This window comes from Thamnophis elegans, chromosome Z (genome assembly GCF_009769535.1).
Source record: "Thamnophis elegans isolate rThaEle1 chromosome Z, rThaEle1.pri, whole genome shotgun sequence".
Taxonomy (NCBI): domain Eukaryota; kingdom Metazoa; phylum Chordata; class Lepidosauria; order Squamata; family Colubridae; genus Thamnophis; species Thamnophis elegans.
Window position 1 is genome coordinate 96,734,628 of NC_045558.1, and position 13,872 is coordinate 96,748,499.

Sequence of the window (13,872 nt, forward strand, 5' to 3'; positions counted from 1 at the left end):
GTAACCCACACTAACACTATTCCACAAATTACCTATATAATATAAAACCCAAGAAATTCTCATACCTATAGAAAATGCAAAAAGTAGCCTTGTCGAACAATGAAAACACAATCTAAACATCTATTTTGTATTTTTCCTGGATTTTTAACTACCTTGCCCAATGATTTAAAAGTCTGCATTTTGTGAGCTAGGTTATTAAAATGTTGGCCTTAAGATAGGTAAGAATTAATTAATTCATATATTCTAAGTTTCTGTTCAGAGATACTGCTTATAATTAGAAAAACAGAAATGAAAGTGTAGGAAGTTATCATCCAGCCCTCTCCCAGAAAAATGAAATATCCTAGGAAATATTGAAAAGGCAGAATATTTCTCTGGATGTGAAAAGAAACATGTTTTAAAAGACAGAATAGCTGCCTATAGCTTTCTGCCCGTCCCCAGCTAATGGGCCATTAAGATGGTCAGGCTAGCCCACTTTACATAATAAAGACTTCTTCTCACTGCAGCTGTAGGGGGAAGGGATATTACTCAACTGACCACAAGGCAACTGAGAACTCATCACAGCCTAGAGAGTAGCCCCCTGCATGGCACCATGGGAGTCTGACAACCAGTCAGAATACATTTCTTACACAGAAACAGGAAACAGAGAGGTGGGACTGAACAGGGTATAAAAGCCTAGCAAGCCCCTTCCTCAGCCCTTCTCTCTTCTTCTCCATCAACACTGAAACATGTGATCACCTTTTCTGTACAGGGTTCAAGCCATGTGGCCCTGTCCAATAATAAACCATCTTTCCAAGCAGCCTCCATGTCTCCAGTGTCTTCTTCCCCACTTGGAGCTGAACCCAAAAGGACATTTCTTTCAACAAAAGGAAGTGAATGGTGCAGAGGATATTTCAATGATTTGTGTGCTAGCTTGGTGCCAGCAGGTGATAAAAGAAGTAATATGGGTAGAATTGTTTTTGCTGCAGTTTAAAGTGTTCCATACTTCTTGAAGTGAATATTGTATTCAATTCTTAAAGTGAATAAAATTCCCACTGGTGCATGCTGATCTTCGTCATTTATCATATGGATGATTCAAATCCAGGAAGTCCCCATTTGCACAGCATCTGCCCAACAACTTTATTATCAGTTCTCAATGAAAAGCCAAATAGGTCACTGAATACCTAGATGAAGGAAAACCTATATAACCCACAAAAAAGGTGGCAGGCTTTGACCTATCCCATCAGCAATGGACAATCCTGAATAGAATTTGAACCCCAATTGGCACCTGCTGGGATTCTGTACAAATGGGGCATAGAATTCTCCCCTTAATGTGGCTGCAGGGTTCCATGTCAAACTGCAGATGACATTTTAACTGCCTGTAAGCTGAGGGCATACTTTATACTGGTATATACTGGTCCAGGAACCGATTTTTAAAAAAATATGAACAATGCTGCCCTTCCAAAGTTAGAGATTGATATTTGAACATAGATTTTTTAAAACATATTTTATTGTGTTTTATATGTGTTGATTTGCCATACTCTTTGATGAAGTGAATACATCAAATGAATGGTAGAATATTCCCTGTGGTTCAATCTTATTATTTCTGAACCGCACCTTTCCAGGGGAGCCAGGAGCTGTTTGCAGGAAAATAAGAGGTATCTTAAATAAAACGATCCACCTACCATAATAAAACCCAGGAGGGTCAAACAAAAGCTTTAACAATATTTTAACTGTTGCCTGAAACACTAGCTAGTATAGTAGCTCTATAGCTAACTATCACTTTGGATTAAACTATTGGCTTGTTGAAGAAGGAAGACCTGGCTTATTTATTTACCTGACCTAGGAAAATAAATTCGGGGTTGCCATACGTCTCTATGCAACAATCTCTATAATTTTAACGCAGGACAGCATCACTCCTGGTAGCTCCAACTCACCTACCTGAACTTAAAGGAGGATGTGCAATATTTTTTGCAATACGGTGTTTTAAATGGATTAAATAAAGTTGGTAACTTCAATTCCCATAACTCCCCAGCCAGCACGAGAAACGCTGGTTTATTTATGTGATTTTTCATAAGTTATAAGACTCCCAACTACTTAATTTTGGCGGATATGCGCATAAATGAAGCACCCTGCAAGATTTAGGCAACGTTTCCTACGCCTGTTGTTTGTATTCCGCCTGGTGATGCAGAAATACGCACATAGTGACAAAACTCTTCACTGAATAAATAACACCGGACGCGTCAACTGTGATCATGCGACACTCTTTCCGCAGCCCCCCCCCCCCCCGTTCAGCTCCGACCTCCCTATCATGGCTACTGCTTAGCCCTACGTTCTTCCGTTTTCCAGACGCCATACCGGAAGAAGGCGGGGCTATCATGCGCCTGCGCATTGACCGGAGGCGTGCGCTTCATCGCCATTTTGTATGGCCGCCGGGCGGGCATACGTCTGTTTCCGGATTGAAGGCTCCGGACCTGAGAAGTGGGGAATTCGCATCGTGGGTAAGAGAAGAGGCACCGAAATCTGAAGCGCGCTTCTGGGAGATCAGAGGAGAGAACGCGACCTTTCAGGGGACATCATTGGGAGGGGGGGAAACGGTGACCTTTGATGGAGGTTTGACATTTGACCTGCTTTACCCGGGAGGTCAAGGGTCATGGTCTGCGGAGGGGCGAGGCGTGGTGGGGTTAGAGAAAAGGTGGCGTGAGGCGGCGAGAAAGACACAGGAGGGGGAGCAGCGCAGTTAAATGGGGCGTGGGGTAATCAAGAGGTATTGCTTAAAGGAGGCAGGGTAGACATTCGCCAGGAGTCTTCCTGAATCCTGTGAGATGGGGGAGAGGGTTTCTTGGGGACTGGAATTAGATATTTATCTGGGTGAGAAGGTTCCTGCAAAAACTGCTTTCTGGTCTAGTAAAAGCGCTAACACAAAGAACAGCGATTTGGCAGGTAGGGTAAAGGTGCGGGAACTGGTTGCAGCTCTTATGCATATGTCATCGGTTGATTGCATACCATGAAGTTACTTTCGACGCCTTGCTACCCTACAATATTTTATTTATTTCGACAAGCATGTTTTAAATAACATATTTAAGTATAAACATGATTCTGAATACAAGAAAAACATATAAGTATTTAAACATGATTTTGAATACATGAAAAACATATAAGCATAAACATGATTTTGAATACATGAAATCATATAAGCATAAATATGATTTTGAATAGATGAAATGGATACAAATAAAAAGGAACATTAGGACAGGGACGGCAGGTTGGTGTGCTTATCACGCCCCCTTACATTTTTCCCCATTTTCTCCAATTTTTTCCATTTTCTCCATGGCGATCCATCCTTGGATCAGCTATTTCAGGTCTCACAATGGTGAAAGTAGTTAATCAGGGAGGGGGATGAAGTTTTCTGAGCCCTGGGTTGAGAAATGCTTCTCACCTAAAAGCTTGAGAGGCAAAACAGGCTTAAAGCTGCCTGATTGCTTATGAGGGAGGTGAGCAGAGGAAGGAGTGTCAGGTTGCAGGTAACGGGGCTGCTGATAATAGAAGTGAAAAAAGAAGCCATCAGCTAGATCAGTGTTTCTCAACCGTGGCAACTTGAAAGTTTCTTGGACATCAATTCCCAGAATTGCTAGGTGGGGAATTCTGTGATCATGGCCTTCAAGTTGCCATGATTGAAAAACATTGAGCTAGATCATCACCAGTTGGGGTGTTTGTGTGGGGTTGACAAGTTGTTTTAATAGCAGTGTATCCTTGACATAAGATTTCTGAGACGTTTACACAGGGATGGTTTGCTTTTCTGTTGAAATTGAGGCGAAAAGAACTTCAATATTTGTGGTACAGCTGTGCTTTTTCTTCCCTTATTTTAAGGGTGGGAGGAGTTGTCATGCAGACATTAAATAGTTGGGGTGGTGGTGGTAAAAGATAAAGTGGAGCTTCATCTTTATTATTGTACATCAAATAGATTCCTTCCCCCCATATATTAAGTATCCTTGGAATCTTCAATATTAACCATAATTCAGTAACCATCAACTTCTGATCTAGTCATTTTTGCTTTCTTTGCAGCCAAGGATTTCCTAAGTCTTAATACTCATCTTCCTCAGTTGTTACACAATAGACATTGTAGGTGTGGCCGTTTTTCAAAGGTGTATGTGATCAATCCAGAACATTAGGCATCTTAAGGAATTGGGCATTCAAACCTGTGGAGGCGGAGCTCAATTGAAAGTTATCAGTGCCTATCTGGCTGTGGTATTTGTTCACTAAATGGTGTTCTTTAAATTCCCAGCACACTTAAGTGTTAAGAGTATGAAATAGCTTGTCATGTAGAAATACCTGTAATTAAGTGGGACTGGAGATGCATTAAAACAACTCCTGAAAAAAATACTTCCTTAGTGAACAGAATAATAGCTTGTGACTTTCATAGAGTGTCTTCTGCTTATATCTACTTTGGAATACTTGCTCATTGAGGATCTGAATTTGTATACAGGCTAAAATAATGGGTTGTGATTTGGGTTAAAGCCAGTTTTTGAAAATGCACAACAGGGAAGCTTTGGATAGAGACTTTTACTTTTGATCTGTGCCATATTTCAAATTAGTATAATTTATTTCCCTAACATAGTCATAGTCATTTTAGTTATAGCTATAATTTTCAAATTATTTTGCAAATTATTTTAAGTACTTAATTGTATGCTATTTCCATGCCAGTACTAGACAGCTACTATTCTGAAATAAAGTTCAATAGTAAAACTAGAGAATTTCTTTGAATTATTTTTCCTAAAACAATTTAGTGAGTGAACTTTGTTGTATCTAAGTTATTGTAGAGGAAATGTCTTCATAAAATACTTTAGTTTAGGATTTTAATTGCAGCTTCATGCTTCTAACATCCAGTTGCAAAATATTACTTGATTTCTATCTGAGTCGTATTTGATCATGGTAACAAATCTGTTGTAATAATATTCATATTTATAGAATAATAGAGCTGAAAGAGTGATATAGGGGATCAAGTCCAGCTCCCTGCTCTGCAGCAATCCAAATTAAAGCATCCTCAAAAATGACTTTCTGGTCTCTACTTGGACACATTCTAATGAAAAATTGTCTGAGTAACTGAGTGAATCTGATTTGTAATTGAGAAAAGAAGAGAAGGAGAAAAGAAAAAAAAGATTTAGCATATATATATATATATATTTGTGCTGATAAATAATCTCTTGTGATAAATAATCTCTTGTGACGAGCCGATTGACAGATAATGGAAGCTGTTAGCTTCCTCCCATAATTGGGGCTTACTGGGGGTTGTGATAGTATATTATACAATACAACATAATATATTATACAATATAACATAATTTCCAGAGGACCATTCTGAAAAATATGGAGCATAAATAATGAACATATTTGGAGGGGCAAATATTCAAATCCCTGTAGTGAAACTAAAGGAAGTATAAACTTATTGTTTTTCAAGTTTATATTGTTTGCATTTGTATTGTTAATTGTCCAAATCACTAGGTTGAGATGAGCTGCCTTATAAATTTTCAAATGAAAGAAAGAAAGAAGGAAGTACCATGTATTAATGGAATCAGATAAGAATTCTTCAGGAAACATTGTTATAAGTCAACCATTACAAGTTTGTTCACTGATATGCATTCTTGTGGCTTTTCTGTTGATTTATAAGTGTAATTTATCCATGTATGGTAAGTACGAACATTTCTTTGGGTGAAATGATGACTGTGATACCATGTAATCCATGGTTATAGGAGATATTGACATTCTGTATGTGTGGAAAGCAGTTTATTTTCTTCTGCAGGTTTTTTTATACTTGGCTCATGATCATTATACAAATAGTTCTTTAACATGGTTTTTAATACTCTATTTAATATCTCCAAATAAATTATTTATTTGTTTTCAATAATATGTAAATTTATCTTCAGATTTCTTAGAAACATTGAGTAATAATTCATTCCAAAATATCTTGTATTTTAAGTTGTTTTTCTCATTTGCTAACATAAAGTTTTCAAGTTAGGACTGCCATTTCTTTGTTTAACAGTTTATTTAGCAATGATGCCTGAATTACTTTGGAGCTCAACATAGCCTTTTCCAAACGGATGTGCTCAAGATAGCTAAGAGGTCTAATTATAGCTAATCATCTCTACCCCTCAGTTTGACTGTGGTGATCCTTGACAAAATAGCCATCACATTGTGTCTGAATGTCCACCAAGAGCTTACACCGTCTGATTTTTTTCAACATAGACTACCCTGTCCTTGAATGACTGGGTGGACTGGACATTAACATTTGAACCACTATTAGTCTATGTATTTGCCATATGCTGAATAAACAAATGAAGAAGATAGCTAAGACATCAGCTATGTTAGTGTCATGACCATGTGGGCTGGGACTTCTGGAAATTGATGTCTGGATGTTGCTAGACTGCAGGAGACAGCTTTAAAAATAGACAACAAGGTCTTCTGTAGTTTTTATTTCTTGTGTGATTTGGACTTATGTATTGGATTCAGCATATAACACTCCAACTTGTAGTTTGTTTTATACAATATGAAATTACTCAAATATGGGTTTATTTATTTATTCACATTAGAAACTCTTCCCCAGATCTCCAAAACATCATTGAAAGCATTGCATCAACTAAGATTCCAGCTCCATTTTCAGATAACTCAGTGCTACTGTACCTCAAAACCTGAAGGAAAATCACGTATAAGGGCGTTGGGAATGGGGTGGGAGGAATACTGTTCTGGAGGACAAACACAATAGGCACCTTTTTTGATCCTAGTGTTTCATTGCTTGAGTTTTAATATACAAATCAGAAAAGAACATCACAAAGTTTATTTTATAGAACAAGCACCTCAAAGTTGCTGCATTCTTTCATTACTGTGTTAATAACTACTAAATTTCCTAAATGCCCTCTAATCTTGGAATTCCAGAAATTGAGTCCATCCTGCTAAGGTGTATGTGTAATTGAGGAAAATAATGGTACATGACACGTGATATTCTTTTTCTTAGCTCATGGGTTGGCAACCTTAAACACTCAAAGAGCCACAAATATCCTAACCAGAAGCTCCTCTTTCAATTCTGGAGCCAACCGGAAGTCCCGTTTCCCCATCATAGAGCCTCCTAGTGCAGTGTCCTTTTTCCACTATCTAGCCTAACTGAAAGCCTTATCAATTGTGGAACTGACCGGAAAACCCATCTCTTGACATATAGTCTTCTCCTGGCGCGTCCTGCTTCCCTCCCCTCCCCTCTTCTCCCCCAAAACCAGAAACTCCTCTCAAGATTGTGGTGCCAACTGCCAACAGGAAGCCACAGCAGAGGGATGAAAGAGCCACATGTGGCTCCAGAGTTGTGGGTTGCTGATTCCTGTCTTAGTTGATTTGATGCACAGATATTATTTAAAACTAAGTATTTTATAGCTTTTATTACTTTCAATCAATGTATTTTTTCCTAGACTTTATGAATGTAAAATATGCATCACATTTTCCCTACTCTGAATCTCTAATAAAATCAGAATAAATGGGTTGAGTCAGTATTTCAATGTAGCACCACTACACTGATTTAATTCTTATTAGAGTCAGAGGGAGAGAATTAAAGTATTATTTTCTAAATGTAGGTGGATATGTTATATTTGTGCTGTAATATCAAAAGTCTGTGTATTAAATGATGAGAGTAGTTCTTTATTTAAAGTGAATTTTCCATTGGAATGGAGTTATGGGGGAGCATTCATCATATAATCCTTTGCCTTGTATTTTGAAGCATATTTATAGGACTATAGTTCTCTGAAACAATCTACACATAAAGCAGAGTAAAATGATTTAGTAGTTTACAGGCTGTGATACCACTTGTGAATATGTCACTGCATATAAATGCATCTTCCTATAATCAGAAAATCAACACATATGCTGATGTGGCCAGTTGTTTGCACTTTTCTCTCTTAGTTTTATGGGTATAAGGAGTTTTTTAAGTATAGCATATGTTAATGCTACCTGCTTGCAAGCTAAAGCCAAGTTCAAAACAGTTGTGTAAGAGCCTAAGAGCCTTTTTTAGGACTTATTTAGTGGCGATACGGGCGGCAAAATGTGCTCATTTTTCCACTCTTATTGCGTCTTCAGAATCTCGCCCGGCCGCCCTGTTTAGGATAACCCGCTCCCTCCTGAAAGGGAGGGATGCGGGAGAACCCTTACAGGGTAGAGCCGAGGAATTTGTTCAGTTTCTGTTGGACAAAGTCACTCGGATTCGGACGGACCTGGACTCCACTTGGACAGTTCCTGCGGAGATGCCGGGGGAGGGCCTTGATCGGACTTTGTGGAGCGAGTTTCAGCTTGTCGCTCCTGAGGAAGTGGACAAGGCCATGGGAGCGGTGAGTGCCTCCACCTGCCTACTGGAGCCGTGTCCCTCCTGGCTGGTCTCGACCAGCAGGGAGGTAACATGAGGCTGGCTCCAGAATGTTAACGCCTCTCTACGGGAGGGAACTTTCCCGCATCCACTGAAGGATGCGGTGGTGAGACCCCTCCTTAAGAAGCCTTCTCTGGAGCCAGCTATCCTTAACAACTATCGTCCAGTCTCCAACCTCCCTTTAGTAGGGAAGGTTGTTGAGAAGGTGGTGGCCTTTCAACTCCGATGGTCCTTGGATGAAACAGATTATCTAGACCCTTTTCAGTCGGGTTTCAGGCCTGGTTACGGCACCGAAACTGCTTTGGTCGCGCTGATCGATGATCTCTGGCGGGCCAGGGATAGAGGACATTCCTCTATCCTGGTGCTTCTTGATCTCTCAGCGGCCTTCGATACCATCAACCATGGTTTCCTTCTGAGGTGGGAGTGGGAGGCACCGTTTTACAGTGGTTCTCCTACCTCTCAGACAGGTTGCAGTTGGTTTGGTTGGAGGACAGAGGTCGCCCCCTAGGCCCCTTAAATACCGGGTGCCGCAGGGCTCGGTCCTGTCCCCCCTCCTATTTAACATCTACATGAAGCCGCTGAGTGAGATCATACGCCGGCCCAGGATCAAATACCATCAGTATGCGGACGATACTCAATTGTATCTGTCCGCCCCGTGCCAATTCAGCGAAGTGGTGGAAGTGATGTGCCAGTGCCTGGAGGCTGTCAGGATCTGGATGGGAGCGAACAAGCTTGCACTCAATCCAGACAAGATCGAGTGGCTATTGATGTTGCCTCCCAAGGATAGTCCAGATATTCCATCCCTTAGCCTGGGGGGTGAAATCCTACACCGCTCAGAGAGGGTCCACAACTTGGGTGTCCTCCTGGATTCGCAGCTGACATTAGAACATCATTTGTCGGCTGTGACCAGGGGGGCTTTTGCCCAGGTTCGCCTGGTGCACCAGTTGCGGCCCTACCTGGACCGGGAGGCACTTCGAATGGTCACTCATGCCCTCGTCACCTCTAGGCTCGATTACTGTAATGCGCTTTACATGGAGCTGCCCTTGAAAGGTGTTCAGAGACTACAGTTAGTCCAGAACGCAGCCATGCGAGTGATTTTGGGTGTACCTAAATACACCCATATTACACCTATCCTCCGCGAGCTGCCCTGGCTTCCGATCGGTCTCCGCACACACTTCAAGGTGCTGGTCATCACCTTTAAAGCCCTATATGGCCTAGGACCTGGATATCTGAGAGATCGCCTCCTGCCACATACCTCCCAACGTCCGATAAGAACTCACAGACTGGGCCTTCTCCGGGTGCCATCGACAGGACAATGCTGGCTGGCGGCTCCTCGGAGGAGGGCCTTCTCTGTAGCTGCTCCGACCCTGTGTAACGATCTACCCGTAGGGATCTGGACCCTCCCCACTCTCTCGGCCTTCCGAAAAGCCACTAAAACCTGGCTATTCCGGCAGGCCTGGGGCTGTTGACTTCATGAATGAGGTCCAGCCCCACCCAGATTGAGTGTATGGTGCGTTGTTTTTAAATTGTTTCTTTATTTTAACTCCTTATTTTAACTTTTTTCTGTAAGCCGCCCGAAGTCCTATGGGATTGGGCGGCATATAAATTTATTAAAAGTTAAAGTTAAAGTGTAACTACTACACGAATATATGGGATGTAAAATAAGTTGGTAAGGGAAATAGAATATACATTCCTGTTTAAGGGATGTATTATTTTTAATTATTGAAAATTTAATGTGAATGCTGTAGTAGCTACTTCTTTTCAGAATACAGGAATTTACAGAGAACAGACCTGAAGGCAGTACCAGACTTTTTGTTAAGGTTTTTTACAGACAACACCCCCCCCCCCAATGATGCAATGCTGGAACAGGCACATAGGTCTTTCCCTTAGTGAGATAATGAGCATCTGCAGCTGAAAGCACCTACTTCACAAGATAATTGGTAAGTTAATAAAAATAGAGATTTTCCAAGAATGAAAAAACAAGAAAAAAATAGATGTTAGTTTAATCCTGACGTCGTATACGCAATACAGAGCTTAATTGTGCTTAGTAAATGGTATTAGGACACGGTGGCTCAGTAGCTAAGACGCTGAGCTTGTCGATCAGAAAGGTCGGCAGTTCAGCAGTTCGAATCCCTAATGCTGCGTAATGGAGTTAGCTCCCATTACTTTTCCCAGCTTCTGCCAACTTAGCAGTTCGAAAGCATGTAAAAATGCAAGTAGAAAAAATAGGAACCAACTTTGGTGGGAAGGTGACAGTGTTCCGTGCACCTTCGGCATTTAGTCATGCTGGCCACATGAACACAGAGATGTCTTTGAACAGCACTAGCTCTTTGGCTTTGAAACGGAGATGAGCACTGCCCCCAAGAGTTGGGAACAACTAGCACATATGTGCGAGGGTAACCTTTACCTTTACTTTAAATGGTATTAAATGAGCTACCTCAATAAATCTTATAATGTGGGTTAATAATGCCTTAGAGGATAATTTAGAGAAAATACCATATAGAAACTAATTATGCAACCATTTACGGACCACAAACACAAAACTAGAATCTGAGCCTTGCTGCTCTGATTAAAACCTTAACCATCACACCATACTGACTCTCACATGGACTGATTAGCAATAGGTTTTGTTAGATTTATTTGAGATACAAAATTACCTTTTTTTTTAACTCCACCATCGCTCATCTAAGCATAAGCACTCAATTGTACAGCACTTTTGAATTCTAAAATGCTTACTTGCAAGGCTAATATACAGGCAGAAATGGAAAAACATGCGGAAACTGGGCCTTCTAAATTGCAACAGAAACTACCTAGAGAATACAGATGGTAAGAGATAGCCTGACTCAGGTGACAGGCTCTCAAGAAAAAATTCTTACTGGTCTGAACATGCCCATTAGGGTGTCACCGTGCTTTAAATTAAACCAGCTTTTATATAAAGAGATTTCATTGGATTGGCACCTTTGGTGTGGACTAAAAGAGCTATCACATGAATAACTTAATGATAGTTGAATTAATCAGGCTCTTGAAGAATTCTATACAAAATAAACAAGCACCGCCCAAGTCTACCATTAGACATTTCCACCAATCTACTCTTCAGCATTTCAAGGCCTGCAGCTCCAGACAAATGCACATAGTCCTATTTCAGTCATAATTTTCTCCCTCAACCAGGTCAACCTAAGATAATGCAGGGGGAAAAAACTGGGCCACAGGCAATAACTTGCATTCTAGCATGGACAGCACAGCAATTTAGCTTACCAGCTTCTCTACACTCAAGGTGTAAATTAAATGTTTATAGTAGTTCAGTAGAACTTAATTACTGACAGATGACAACTGATTTATCCCATTTTTATATAAATGTGTGTGTTTCATAAGATGATTGTTCCGTGGCACGACAAAACCGTGGTCCACTAAAGCGCGCCCGATTAAAGCGCGTACCTGATGTCATCAGCACCGCGAAAAATACGACCGCAGAGGAAAAAGGGCGCTTTAAAAAGCGCTTTTAAAGCAAGCCGATTCACGTAAAGGTAAGGGTTAGGGTTAGGGTTAGGGTTAGGTTAAGGGTTAGGGTTAGGTTTAGGGTTACGTTAAGCGTTAGGGTTAGGTTTAGGGTTAGGTTAAGGGTTAGCGTTAGGTTTAGCGTTAGGTTAAGGGTTAGGTTTAGGGTGAGGTTTAGGGTTAGGTTTAGGGTTAGGTTTGGGGGGGTTAGGGTAAGATTTTCGCGTTAATTTTAACTTTACCGCTCACAGCGTGGTGTTTTCATCGCGTCGTGATGACGTCAGGTACGCGCTTTCGTCGAGCGCGCTTTAGTCTACCGCGGTTTTGTGGTGGAACTGATTGTTCAGTCATTCAAACCTGACCTGATTTTTAAAAAAGAAGTTAACAATTGTTTTCTGATTAATACTTTTTTTCCGGATCTCAAGCTCTCTGGACCAGGATTCAGCAGTAAATCTTCACGCACCTTAGCTTGACTGCTAGCTTCAAACTCAGGTGAAGTCTCAGAAGCACAACACAAAGTAGCTAGGTTAACATATTAGCTGCACATGAAATAACTTTAAACAATTAATTCCCCCTACTGTTGCTCCTCACCTTCCCCATGTTTCAGCACAGTATTTACTTACATAGCCTTGAAATTATCACTGGTTATTGATATCTTGATCTCTCTTTAATATAACTTTATTTAAAAAAATATAACAGTAAAATTTAATACAAGCTAAATTTAAAGAAAGAGAATAAAATAGAAGAAGGTGCAAGGAAAAAGAAAACAGAAAAGAAAAAAAGTAATAATATAACAAAGATAAAAGAAAAATAGAAAAAAAATATTTCCAAACTGTAATCACAAGTGTAAACAAATTTTATGACTCTTCACACCCTCTAATGTTACAAACAGTTATTTTTTCATCCCATGCCCCATCCCCAAACTATAGACAAATCCATAAAGCATTTTATGAATTTGCATCTTTTCAGTCCTGGTGTTAGCAGAATCTTCATAAAGGCTTACTAGAAGTAAAAGCATTTTGTTTTGTTTGTTTATTGATCAAATAAACCAATTTTATATTCCTTTCTTTTAGTTCTAACAGCCTTAATTTTTAGTTTATTCAAATACGATTTCTGTTCATTTTGTCTTTGTCCCATTGCATAGAGTTCTTCATGGCTTTAACAAACATTTTTTATAAAATCAATAGAAAAAAATTGTCCATGTCACTCTCTTGGTTTATCATTTTTATTTCCCATTTGGATGTTAAAACATCACCTTTATTATTAGGTTTAGTGAAGCATCCTTTTCCAATTATTCTCTTGACATATCATTTGTAAATCTATATCTTGTCAGATAAAACTTGTTCCATATCTGTTATTTCTTCAATAACATCTTTTGGACATAGTCTTTTTATAGAAATAGCTATCATTGATGGCATTATTCATATTTAGGCTACCAAAGTCTACTTCACTGTTTTCATTGTTAGAATGATTTGCATTTATAAGCCTGCGTTTTTCCTTCTTCTAAAATTTTTACCCTCTCTAGTTTAAAAATCATGAAATTACTTATCTTTCTTATGTTGTCCAAAAATCCAAACAGATCTAATCCCCACAAAAATTTGATTGTTCTTTATAATTAATTCCAAAGTGTTGTTGTAAAAGTTTAAAAATTCCAAATTTATCTGGACCTTAGCCTATTTATAACTTTCTAGAATCAAAAACATATTTAGCAATTATGCTGTTTATTTGAGATTCTTAAATTTTTTAATTAAATTTTAATAAAATCATAATTAAATTTTATTTTGTTTAGAGTTGATGACAAACTGATCTGATTAAATTTTCAAATCTGTCATTGGAGACATATTAGAAGGTCTCTAATAGTTTTAAAATTGGCATTTTCTGTAAGGGATTAGAAAGTAAGGTTTGAAATCTTGATGTCCATTAAGAACAGTTTCAAGCAAGATAGCTCATCACTTTTTCTTCTAATACTGAAACCTGTGGAAAACCACTGTCCTGCAGTCTTTTTG

General features: G+C 39.5%; 1 protein-coding gene across 2 annotated transcripts in view; it reads left to right on the plus strand.

Moving 5' to 3' along the window:
- The first annotated feature begins 2,378 nt into the window (after window positions 1-2,378).
- Window positions 2,379-13,872, plus strand: part of WIPF2 (WAS/WASL interacting protein family member 2) — a 39,769-nt gene continuing 28,275 nt past the window's right edge. The window contains exon 1 of one of the 2 annotated variants that reach the window (XM_032237686.1): window positions 2,379-2,477. The gene's annotated coding sequence lies outside the window, so the exon portion shown is untranslated. The remainder of the gene's footprint in view (window positions 2,478-13,872) is intronic. The other variant, XM_032237687.1, reaches the window with a different exon arrangement.